Genomic DNA, 12,158 nt, shown 5'->3' on the forward strand with positions numbered 1-12,158 from the left:
GTTTTTCTGTACTTTTTTCAGTGGAGCAGGCGTTAATAACTGAGCGATAAATATGCATCTGAGACGCACTTTTATTTTTTTTGCATTGGAGTTAATGAGCAATAGCCTCTTTCTCGTGCATTTGCATGTGATGAGCAATAGCCTCTCATTCACTCCGCCTTGGACGCACGTTAAATAGGCGCTAATCCCCCTATTGCTGAGCGCACTGTATTGCATCAGCCGCTTGGGAAGCTTGCTGGCAGGACTGGATGGACCATTTTGTTCTTTTTCTGCTTTCATTACTATGTTACTATGTTACAGTGAGGCATATTAGGTGAAAGGGAAGCAGGGGGTTTTACTGTGGAGTCTGAATGGGTTAGGGTCTCTGATCCATGGGGAGGTCCCTTTCTCCTGCTGAGATGCTCCTGCACAGCTCCATCCTCCATTAATTCGAAGCCTGCTGCCGGGGTAGGTTGATCCTGTCAGAGCATTCCAAAGGCCGATAGCTATTAGGGTTAGCGTACTTTTGGGTGTAATGGTTAGGTTTGGAGTGACTTGTCAATGTTAATGCTCCTGACCTCCTTGTGATAGTAGAGGTAGAGGGGAGGGAAAAACACAGATTTATTGTATTTTGATTTGTATAATATGCTATTGTATTTATTATATGCCACATATTATACTATATTTATAGGCAATTTTATTTAAGTGTGATGATGTATTCTGACATGGTGTGAGCCACCCTGGGTCCCTTTGGAGGATAATGACAAATAAACTGCAATGTAATATAATGGAGCAAGTCCTCTTTGAGACTGAACTAAGGGGTCGATGCAATAAACGCGTGTAGAAAGCAGGCGCCATGCAATATTTAAATTAGGGGATCACGTTAGCAAGGATGCGCTAGGGTTGCTTGTGACCCTAGCGCATCCTTGCTAACGTGAACCCAAACGGTTTTCATGACTGCCATTTGCTGGTCACGAAAACCGATGCCGATAAACCCAGCGTTGGTTTTAAAAGAATGGGACATGCAGCCTTCCAGCCTAGAATGAGTGACTTCCGAAGCAGAAAGCCTATGAGGGAGTCGGTTGGACCATTAGATGATCGAGAGGCTAAAGGGGCACTTAGAGAAGATAAGGCCATCGCAGAAAGATTAAATGATTTCTTTGCTTCGGTGTTTACTGAAGAGGATGTTGGGGAGGTACCCGTACTAGAGAAGGTTTTCATGGGTAATGATTCAGATGGACTGAACCAAATCACGGTGAACCTAGAAGATGTGGTAGGCCTGATTAACAAACTGAAGAGTAGTAAATCACCTGGACTGGATGGTATACACCCCAGAGTTCTGAAGGAACTAAAAAATGGAATTTCAGACCTATTAGTAAAAATTTGTAACCTATCATTAAAATCATCCATTGTACCTGAAGACTGGAGGATAGTTAATGTAACCCCAATATTTAAAAAGGGCTCCAGGGGCGATCTAGGAAACTACAAACCAGTTAGCCTGACGTCAGTGCCAGGAAAAATAGTGGAAAGTGTTCTAAACATCAAAATCACAGAACATATAGAAAGACATGGTTTAATGGAACAAAGTCAGCATGGCTTTACCCAAGGCAAGTCTTGCCTCACAAATCTGCTTCACTTTTTTGAAGGAGTTAATAAACATGTGGATAAAGGTGAACCGGTAGATGTAGTGTATTTGGATTTTCAGAAGGTGTTTGACAAAGTTCCTCATGAGAGGCTTCTAGGAAAAGTAAACAGTCATGGGATAGGAGGCGATGTCCTTTCGTGGATTACAAACTGATTAAAAGACAGGAAACAGAGAGTAGGATTAAATGGACAATTTTCTCAGTGGAAGGGAGTGGGCAGTGGAGTGCCTCAGGGATCTGTATTGGGACCCTTACTTTTCAATATATTTATAAGTGATCTGGAAAGAAATACGACGAGTGAGGTAATCAAATTTGCAGATGATACAAAATTGTTCAGAGTAGTTAAATCACAAGCAGATTGTGATAAATTGCAGGAAGACCTTGTGAGACTGGAAAATTGGGCATCCAAATGGCAGATGAAATTTAATGTGGATAAGTGCAAGGTGATGCATATAGGGAAAAATAACCCATGCTATAGTTACACAATGTTGGGTTCCATATTAGGTGCTACAACCCAAGAAATCGTCGGTTCGGTGTGCTGCGGCAGTCAAAAAAGCAAACAGAATGTTGGGAATGGTGAATAAAACAGAAAATGTCATAATGCCTCTGTATCGCTCCATGGTGAGACCGCACCTTGAATACTGTGTACTTTGAATACTGTTAGGCCCTCCTAACCTCTCTTACCCCCGACGTCTCCCCCGTCGTCCACAAGGCCGTTCTCCACACTCCATTCCTCCGTCCCGCTCTCCCCTCCTCTTCTCAAACCGCATCCAATCCAGGGCAGGGAGCACTTCACAGCAAATCAGTCGGCGACGCAAGGGGATTTAAATTTCTACACGCTCCTCCAGGCGCCGCGCGCCAAAGGCTCGCAACAAAGGGGCCTGCCCTTTTGTGCGCCCCTTTGTGCAGCACCGTTGTGCAGCTGCAGTTAGTCAGTTTGTCTCTGGGACAGATCCTACAATGCTCATCCTGATCTATGTCAAAGCCTGCTTCATACACTCACATTGCCTACAGGACATAACCTGGTCGCATACTACCTTCCCACCCACCTATCTCCACCAGCCAAGATGCGTACCTTCCCAATCCCCATCATTAGCCACCACTTCAGAAACACCAAACCCACTAGCTTTCCTAACATTCAACTCAAGAGGCTGATCCCTATCATGATCTCTCCCCTCACACAACTACTGGGCCTCTCTCTGTTCTCACTAACCTTTTTTAATGCCCAATCTCTCACGAAAAAACTCCACATTATCAACGACTATCTATTGGATGCCAAACCCGACATATGTGCAATCACAGAAACATGGATGAAACCCACTGACACAGTGCTAACCAACCAACTTCCCACTCAGATGTATGACATTTTTCAATCCCTAGACTCAAAAAAAGACCCAAAAAAAGAGGCGGCGGCCTACTCCTAGTGGCAAAAAAAGATCTAAGCTTTACCCTCCAACACACAGAATCAGCTGCAAATCTTGAATTCGCAGTCTTCACATCTACCCAGCTTCAAATATGTCTAATTTATGCCCCCACCCCCACCCCGGGGCTCCTAGAATCAGACCCTTCCCCACTAATTGAACGCATCGTCAAACATATTAACTCCGATGCCCCAGCTATAATATTGGAAGACTTCAACCTACACGTTGACGCATCTCCTCAATCCTCCAACTGCGAAACCTTACTCTCCTCTCTCAGTTACTTGGGTTTCAAATCATAAACAGCTCCACTCACAAAGCAGGACACAGTTGTGGCGCCCTCCCAATGGAATTTGATTCCTCTGGATTTAAGATCTCTGGATGATCTTAAGAAATTTAAAACATCTTACAAAGATTTTCTTCTCACCCGTGCTTTTGAGATGTAATGTAACGAAGTTAATGTTATCTGACTAAGATTTTTTTCTTAATAATGTACTTGAGATGTACTGTAATGAAGCTAATGTCATCTGACTTCATATACAAATGTGACAATGGTTTGCTTGTTGACTTTATTTTTGATGATTTTTATTGTTTATAATATTTGTTGGTTTAAATTTTTGTTGAGTTCAGTTTCTGTGAAACTTTTAATTTAATTTTGTGTGTGTAATTATGTACATCGCTTAGGCCAATTGTGTTAAGCGATTAATAAATTTTTAAAAAACAAAACAAAAACCTAATATTCTTAAACGAAGGCCTTACTTTCTCTTTCAAGCCTATTTGCACACCAGTCCCTTGGTCAGACCACCGGTTGATCACTACGGCCCTAGATATCACCAAAACCACACCCCAACCATCTCCCAAGTCCAATTCAGGAAACCATGCACCTTGGACAACCTCAGCTCCCACCTCTCCAAAGAATTAAATCATCTTGATCTCTCAGATGCAGATGTGGCCACCACTTCATGATTCAAGATAACCAATAAAGTAGCAGATCTAACCTGCCCTACAACTACCAAAGTATTACACCCGAACACTGATAACAGAAAACTTTGGTTCACATCAGAATTGAAATCCCTCAAACAAGAATTAAGAAGCAAAGAACACAGATGGGGGAAAAACCCTTCCACAACGATGCAGGCTGCCTACAAAGATACCATGCACCGTTACAGGAACACGACCCTCCGAACAAAAAGAGATTTCTTCGCCCAAAAAATTCATCACTTCATCTTTGATTCTAAAGCCCTGTTCTCGTATGTCTCATCTCTTACAAAAACTTCCCCACCAACTATTCCCGATGACCAAGCTTTAACCAAAGCTACAGAATTAGCTACGTACTTTGAAAAAAAAAATCACTAACTTGGTAGCGCTGCTTATTTCCAACAATAACCAACCACATCCCCCTTACAACACTACAATTCAGCAAAAATCCAGACTCGAATCATTTGAGCCCTCGTCTTCATTGGAGATAGAAATCATGCTCAAGCTCAAGCCATCCTCTCATCCATCGGGCCCAATACCGTCAAATCTTCTCATCTCCATCCCAAAAACCATTGCTAAGCCTATTTCTGAAATCATAAATTGCTCTCTTGCACAAGGTCTAGTACCAGACGCTCTAAAGCTCACTATTCTCAAACCGCTGTTAAAAAAAACCGAACTTGTCACCAGCTGATCCCGCCATTTTCCGTCTGATAGCTACCTTTCCGTTTATTGCCAAACTACTGGAAAAAACCATCAAAAGCAACTCTCAGAATACCTGGACTTTCACAAGATACTAGCCCCAGCACAGTTCAGTTTCCGCAAATCATTAAATACGGAATCCCTCTTAATCTCACTCTCAGACTCTATCATCCTTAGCCTAGAAAAAAGACAACCTTACCTTCTCGCTCTTCTAGATGTATCCGCAGCCTTCGACACAGTGAACCACTCAATACTATTAGATTGTCTCACGGACATAGGCATTACTGGTACTGCACACAGATGGTTCAAGTAATTCCTTAGTAATGGATTCTTTAAGGTCAAAATTAACAACAAAGAATCCCACCCCATCAGCTGCACCCTGGGAGTCCCCCAAGGTTCATCTCTCTCTCCAACTCTCTTCAACATTTACCTTCTCCCGCTCTGTCAGCTTCTTGCAAATCTTAAGCTAACCCACTACATCGACGTGCAGGTATGCATCCCTATCAAGGACTCCCTCCACAAAACCCTCAGCTTCTGGAATAATTGCCTCCAATCAATCAACCACCTTCTACTAGCCTCAACCTAGTCCTTAACACCAGACTGAGATCCTTATCTCCCAAGACGACAATAATGGACCATCCAACATACCAATCACTTCTCAATTAAATATCTCCCCCCATGTGAGACACCTTGGCATTATTCTGAATAATCAGTTCAACCTAAAAAAATTTGTCAATACTACCACAAAGGACCATGTCTTCAAATTACAAGTCCTGAAAAAGCTGAGACCCCTCCTCCACTTTCATGACTAACGCACGGTGCTTCAATCCATCATTTTTTCAAAAATAGACTACTGCAATTCGTTCCTTCTAGGTCTCCCAGCAAACACAATCAGACCCCTGCAGATGGTACAGAACTCCGCCGCTAGGATCCTGACCATTACGCCCATACTTCGTATCCTGCATTGGCTACCCATCAGATTCAGAATTCTCTACAAAGTCCTTACGATAATTCACAAAGCCACACACAATCTAACACCTCTTGATCTTAACTTACCTCTTCGTCTCCACGAGTCCTCCAGACCTGTCAGATCTGCCTACAAAGGCACTCTTTACGCACCCCCCCCCAGTAAAGACCACCTTAAGGAAACGCGCCCTATCCACCGCTGGGCCCTCACACTGGAATGCTCTTCTCCCAGATCTCCGGCAAGAACCATGCCCACTAACTTTCAAAAAAAAACAAACCTGGGTATTCAAACAAGCTTTTCCCTAATTGGATGAACCTTTCTCTCACTCAGGAATGATCTATCCCGGCTCTCTAAATGAATCTGTTTACACAATTATGGAAGTACGATCTCCCTCACTAAAGGTCAAACGTTCTCCTCTCTTATCTGGACTGGACTTACTATCTTATATAGGCTTATTATTGTATATTCACTCATTTAATTTATTGTGTTAGATTTGTTTAATCTATGTTCCGCTCCCGACTTGGTTCACATGTTAACAACTTCTAATTATATTTAACCTAGTTCTATCCTCTGGTTCCCAGTTCAATGTAACCCCTGTTCTATGTAATGCTTTTTGCAATATTCTGTTTCACTGTAAACCGATATGTTATGTAATTTTCCACATGAATGTCGGTATATAAAAGTTCAAAATAAATAAATAAATAATTCTGGTCGCCGCATCTCAAAAAAGATATAGTTGCGATGGAGAAGGTACAGAGAAGGGGCAACCAAAATGATAAGGGGAATGGAACAGCTCCCCTGTGAGGAAAGACTAAAGAGGTTAGGACTTTTCAGCTTGGAGAAGAGACGACTGAGGGGGGATATGATAGAGATGTTTAAAATCATGAGAGGTCTAGAACGGGTAGATGTGAATCGGTTATTTACTCTTTCGGATAATAGAAAGACTAGGGGGCACTCCATGAAGTTAGCATGGGGCACATTTAAAACTAATCGGAGAAAGTTCTTTTTTACTCAACGCACAATTAAACTCTGGAATTTGTTGCCAGAGAATGTGGTTAGTGCAGTTAGTATAGCTGTGTTTAAAAAAGGATTGGATAAGTTCTTGGAGGAGAAGTCCATTACCTGCTATTAAGTTCACTTAGAGAATAGCCACTGCCATTAGCAATGGTAACATGGAATAGACTTATTTTTTGGGTACTTGCCAGGTTCTTAAGGCCTAAATTGGCCACTGTTGGAAACAGGATGCTGGGCTTGATGGACCCTTGGTCTGACCCAGTATGGCATTTTCTTATGTTTTTATTTATTCCAGCGCCAGGGACGGTGTTTGCACACAGCAAACACAAACTCCCTTTCAACCTGGAGCCAAGTGACCTCGCAGGTACAGCTGCATGAATCGGCCCTTTAAAAATCTCCGCAGTAGTGGCTTTTGGTCTTTGCATGCCAGCACGCCACTGCAAGGCATCTGCCCTTGTTCTGGCGCTATCCTATCAGGCAAAGGCATGGTTTTGGAGGAGAAGTCCCTTCACATATTCTAGTCTTGGGCCTTGAGGAGGGGATTGGGGGTGTTGACATGCTTGCAATCCTCTCTCGATTTCAATCTGGGGCCATTCAATCTGGTTTTAAAAAGCAACGCAGTGTTTATCAGCGTTGGTTTTCGTGGCTCTCCACCGGTAACAAAAACAGACGCCATTAAACTTGGCGCTGGTTTTTGTGATGGGCCCGATCGTCAATTTTTTTTTCTTTCTTTTCTTTTTATTCTTTTTTCGATGCACATCTATTAATGTCTGCTCCTGGCAGGCGTTAATAGATGACAGTTAAATGTGCGTCTGAGATGCACATTTTTCTTTTTGCATCAGGAGTGAATGACTAATAGCCTCATTCACATCAGCGCTATTGCATTCACTCCATGTTAGACGCTCATTGAATAGGCGCTAATCCCCCTATTGCATTAGGGGATTGATTAGCGCCTATTCTACCCGCGTCCAACTCAACGTTGAGTGCACTCAGCTCAGCGCAGCATATTGCTTCGGTCCCTCTGAGACTCCCTAATGCTGGGAGACCTCTGTGCTTGCGCTGCTGTATTGCAGCAATGACGTTTTCAGATAAAACCAGCTTCAACTTAATGAACATGTACAAGAGAAAAGCTCATTTTTCAATAAATGGTTTATCCATCCCTATTGTAAAACAAGCTTCCAACCTGGGAATATTGCTAAACTCTGATTTGTCAATGACACAACTCATCTCTGCAGTAACAAAAAAATCATTTTACAAATTACATGTTAAAGCGACTTCGTCCCCTGTTATATCAAGATTTTCGTGCAGTCCTTCAATCTCTCGTGTTTTCAGGTCTTGATAATTGTGACGCACTGATTCTGACATTCATCCTCTGCAATTAGCTCCGAATGCTGCTGCCCGTATACTATCTGGTACCTCTTTAATGAACCATATAACTGTTCCTTTCACTGGCTTCCCATAAAATGTAGAATTCAATATAAAACATTGACCATAATCCACTCACTTACATACAATCCATCCTCAGCTTGGTTATGCTCCATTTTACAAATTTGTAAACCGACACAACATTTAAAACATTTATCTAAAAACTTGCTGCATATTCCTTCAGTCCGGACACTACAGGAAAAAGAGCCTTCTCTGTTCCTGGCCCATCCATCTGGAATTATCTGCCTAACTTTCTTCAAATACCAAATTCACAACAATTCAAGAAATCTTTAAAACATAAGAACATAAGAACATAAAATTGTCTTTAAGATTCCAGTATCAGAACAAACTTAAATCCATATTTCTCATTATCCTCTGAATCCCCCTTCCAAAAGCGACTTACTTTTACGCTGTCGGGTGCTTGAATATTTAGATTAAATTAAATATTTGTTTTTATTTATTTGTTTATTTATTTATTTAAATTTCTTATATACCGGCATTCGCGATGGGAGTCGCATCATGCCGGTTTACAAATAACAAGGTGTGACAAAAGAATAAATACTTAATAACTTAAAACATTAACATGTGATAGAAGAATAAGGTAGCAGTTACAATAAAACAGGGATAAAATGCAACTTGGAATGTAGAGAAGGCAAAAGAGAGATTAACAATGAGATAACAAAAGAATAACCAAGGTAAATAAAACCTGCCAAATTAAGAAAGAACGAACATTATTGAGTTGTCAAAGGTTGTTGATTACCCTGACGGGAGTTCTTAGTTGCTTGAGTTGAGAGTGGGTTCATTTGGTATCTGGAAAGGCTTTTTTTTTAGTAGTTTTTTATTTTTCTTATGCTTTGTTAAATTAGTTGTTTTATACCATATTGATTATGTATTTTCTTGTATTGATTATGATTATTGTATTTTACTATTATGAAAGTAAACCGTTTTGATTAATCTATATTGTAAAAGCGGTATATAAACATTTTTAAATAAATAAATAGTGAGAGAGCAGGGAAGGAATCAGGAGGCATGAGAAGAGAGCTTCCCAATCCTTTAACCAGTGCCACCCCATTTTAGCACTTGAGAATTCGTGACACCCCAGAGGATGAGCAGAACAACTTAGCAGGGGTGCAGTTCTCTCATCCTCTCTAACCACTCTTAGCAGAGAGAGACTGGCGCACAGCAGCGAGGCTGCAGGGACCGTGAGCGCGTGCGGGGAGCGTGAGGGAGTGCGGGGAGCGTGAGGGCGTGCGGGGAGCGTGAGGGCGTGCGGGGAGCGCGAGGGCGTGCGGGGGGCGTGCGGGGAGCACGCGGGGGGGCTCCCTGCTGACTTCTGCCCCCTGATCACCACTGCCCTAGGAGGCACTTCTGACCCCGGCCTGGGTGAACAGAGGATCCCTTCACATTTACTAATGGCCCGAAACAGTAAAAGTGCACGCGATTCTGTATTCAAATGAGGGCCCGCGGCAAAAAGAGGCGCTAGGGACACCAGCGCGTCCCTAGCGCCTCTTTTTTTGACAGGAGCGGCGGTGTCAGCGGGTTTAACGGTCGACGCTCAATTTTGCCGGCGTCGGTTCTGAAACCCGCTGACAGCCACGGATTCGGGAACCAGACGCCAGCAAAATTGAGCGTCTGATTTTCAACCCGCGAGTCGCCGACTTAACGCACGTTGATGGCCCTGTTAGTTATTCCCACGCGATTCAGTAAGTAAAAATTGCTTTTCTGTGCACTTCCCCGATGCCCAGAGAAATTAACGTTTACCTTTGGGCAGGCGCTAATTTCTGAAAGTAAAATGTGCGGCTTGACTGCACATTTTGCTTTCCGTATCCCACGCGCATAACTAATAGGGTCATCAATATGCATTTGCATGTTGCGGGCGCTATTAGTTTTCGACGCGCTATTGCTCCTTACTGAATAAGGGGTAAAGCTAGCGCATGGAAAACGCGCATCCAATCGCGGGTTAGCAGTGCGCGCCGCCGGAGAGCACCGTACTGTATCAGCCTGACAGCGAGTAAGAAGTGGAAGGTAAACTTGAGCGCACTCACCATGTGTCCTTCGGATGAAGGGAGTCACTTATCCATTCATAATCCACATCCTGAGAGGAGAAGCAATCCTGCCTTACCCGCTGCTCACAGAGCCCCGGATACAGGAGATCAAAAGCCCCAGAGCCCCAGCTGAGGGGAATCAGAGCCTGAGCCTCAGCCCCGGGGAATCAGCATCCAGTAAAGAGAGCCCCAGAGCCCCTCCTAAAAGAGCCCCAGAGCACCAGAGCCCCTCCTAAAAGAGCCCCAGAGCCCTTCCTAAAAGAGACCCAGAGCCGCTCCTAAAAGACACCCAGAGCCCCTCCTAAAAGAGCCCCAGAGCACCAGAGCCGCTCCTAAAAGAGCCCCAGAGCCCTTCCTAAAAGAGACCCAGAGCCCCTCCTAAAAGAGCCCCAGAGCCCCTCCTAAAAGAGCCCCAGAGCCCCTCCTAAAAGAGACCCAGAGCCCCTCCTAAAAGAGACCCAGAGCCCCTGCTAAGAGACCCAGAGCACCAGAGCCCCTCCTAAAAGAGCCCCAGAGCCCCTCCTAAAAGAGCCCCAGAGCACCAGCTGAGGGGAATCAGAGCCTGAGCCTGAGCCCGGAGGAATCAGCATCCAGTAAAGAGAGACCCAGAGCCCCTCCTAAAAGAGCCCCAGAGCACCAGAGCCCCTCCTAAAAGAGCCCCAGAGCCCTTCCTAAAAGAGACCCAGAGCCCCTCCTAAAAGAGACCCAGAGCCCCTCCTAAAAGAGCCCCAGAGCACCAGAGCCCCTCCTAAAAGAGACCAAGAGCCCCTCCTAAAAGAGCCCCAGAGCACCAGAGCCCCTCCTAAAAGAGACCCAGAGCCCCTCCTAAAAGAGCCCCAGAGCACCAGAGCCCCTCCTAAAAGAGACCAAGAGCCCCTCCTAAAAGAGCCCCAGAGCACCAGAGCCCCTCCTAAAAGAGACCCAGAGCCCCTCCTAAAAGAGCCCCAGAGCACCAGAGCCCCTCCTAAAAGAGACCAAGAGCCCCTCCTAAAAGAGCCCCAGAGCACCAGCTTAATGAAAAGCAGAGCCCAGGCAAAGAGAAACGCAGAGCCTGAGCCTGAGCCTCAGCCAGGGGGAATCAGCATCCAGTAAAGAGAGCCCCAGAGCACCAGAGCCCCTCCTAAAAGAGCCCCAGAGCCCCTCCTAAAAGAGACCCAGAGCCCCTCCTAAAAGAGCCCCAGAGCACCAGAGCCCCTCCTAAAAGAGACCAAGAGCCCCTCCTAAAAGAGCCCCAGAGCACCAGAGCCCCTCCTAAAAGAGACCCAGAGCCCCTCCTAAAAGAGCCCCAGAGCACCAGAGCCCCTCCTAAAAGAGACCAAGAGCCCCTCCTAAAAGAGCCCCAGAGCCCCTCCTAAAAGAGACCCAGAGCCCCTCCTAAAAGAGACCAAGAGCCCCTCCTAAAAGAGACCCAGAGCCCCTCCTAAAAGAGCCCCAGAGCACCAGAGCCCCTCCTAAAAGAGACCCAGAGCCCCTCCTAAAAGAGCCCCAGAGCACCAGAGCCCCTCCTAAAAGAGACCCAGAGCCCCTCCTAAAAGAGCCCCAGAGCACCAGAGCCCCTCCTAAAAGAGACCAAGAGCCCCTCCTAAAAGAGCCCCAGAGCACCAGCTTAATGAAAAGCAGAGCCCAGGCAAAGAGAAACGCAGAGCCTGAGCCTCAGCCAGGGGGAATCAGCATCCAGTAAAAAGAGACCCAGAGTCCCTCGTAAAAGAGCCCCAGAGCCCCTCCTAAAAGAGCCCCAGAGCCCCTCCTAAAAGAGCCCCAGAGCACCAGCTAGCGGGGGATGGGAGTCCTGTGAAAGCGAGTCAGAGTCCCGGCTACAAGAGAGGAAGAAAGAGGAGGGAGGTTTCCGAGCTGTGGGAGCTTTTCTCCGCCTCAGTTCCTGTCTGATCAGTGCAACAGGAGCCAGAGCCTCTCTCCCTCCCTCCCTGCTCCGCGGCCACCACGTGACTTCTCCGAAATCGGCTCTGCCCTTCCTTCTCCTTTGCACTTC

General features: G+C 45.3%; 1 protein-coding gene across 2 annotated transcripts in view; it reads right to left on the reverse strand.

Annotated features, from left to right (window-relative positions):
* LOC115079764 (NACHT, LRR and PYD domains-containing protein 3-like) overlaps positions 1-10,625 on the reverse strand; it is a 150,489-nt gene extending 139,864 nt beyond the window's left edge. Inside the window, exon 1 of one of the 2 annotated variants that reach the window (XM_029583613.1) lies at positions 10,169-10,625. The gene's annotated coding sequence lies outside the window, so the exon portion shown is untranslated. The remainder of the gene's footprint in view (positions 1-10,168) is intronic. The other variant, XM_029583605.1, reaches the window with a different exon arrangement.
* Between the last annotated feature and the right edge of the window lie 1,533 nt (positions 10,626-12,158).

This window comes from Rhinatrema bivittatum, chromosome 1 (assembly GCF_901001135.1).
Source record: "Rhinatrema bivittatum chromosome 1, aRhiBiv1.1, whole genome shotgun sequence".
NCBI lineage: Eukaryota > Metazoa > Chordata > Amphibia > Gymnophiona > Rhinatrematidae > Rhinatrema > Rhinatrema bivittatum.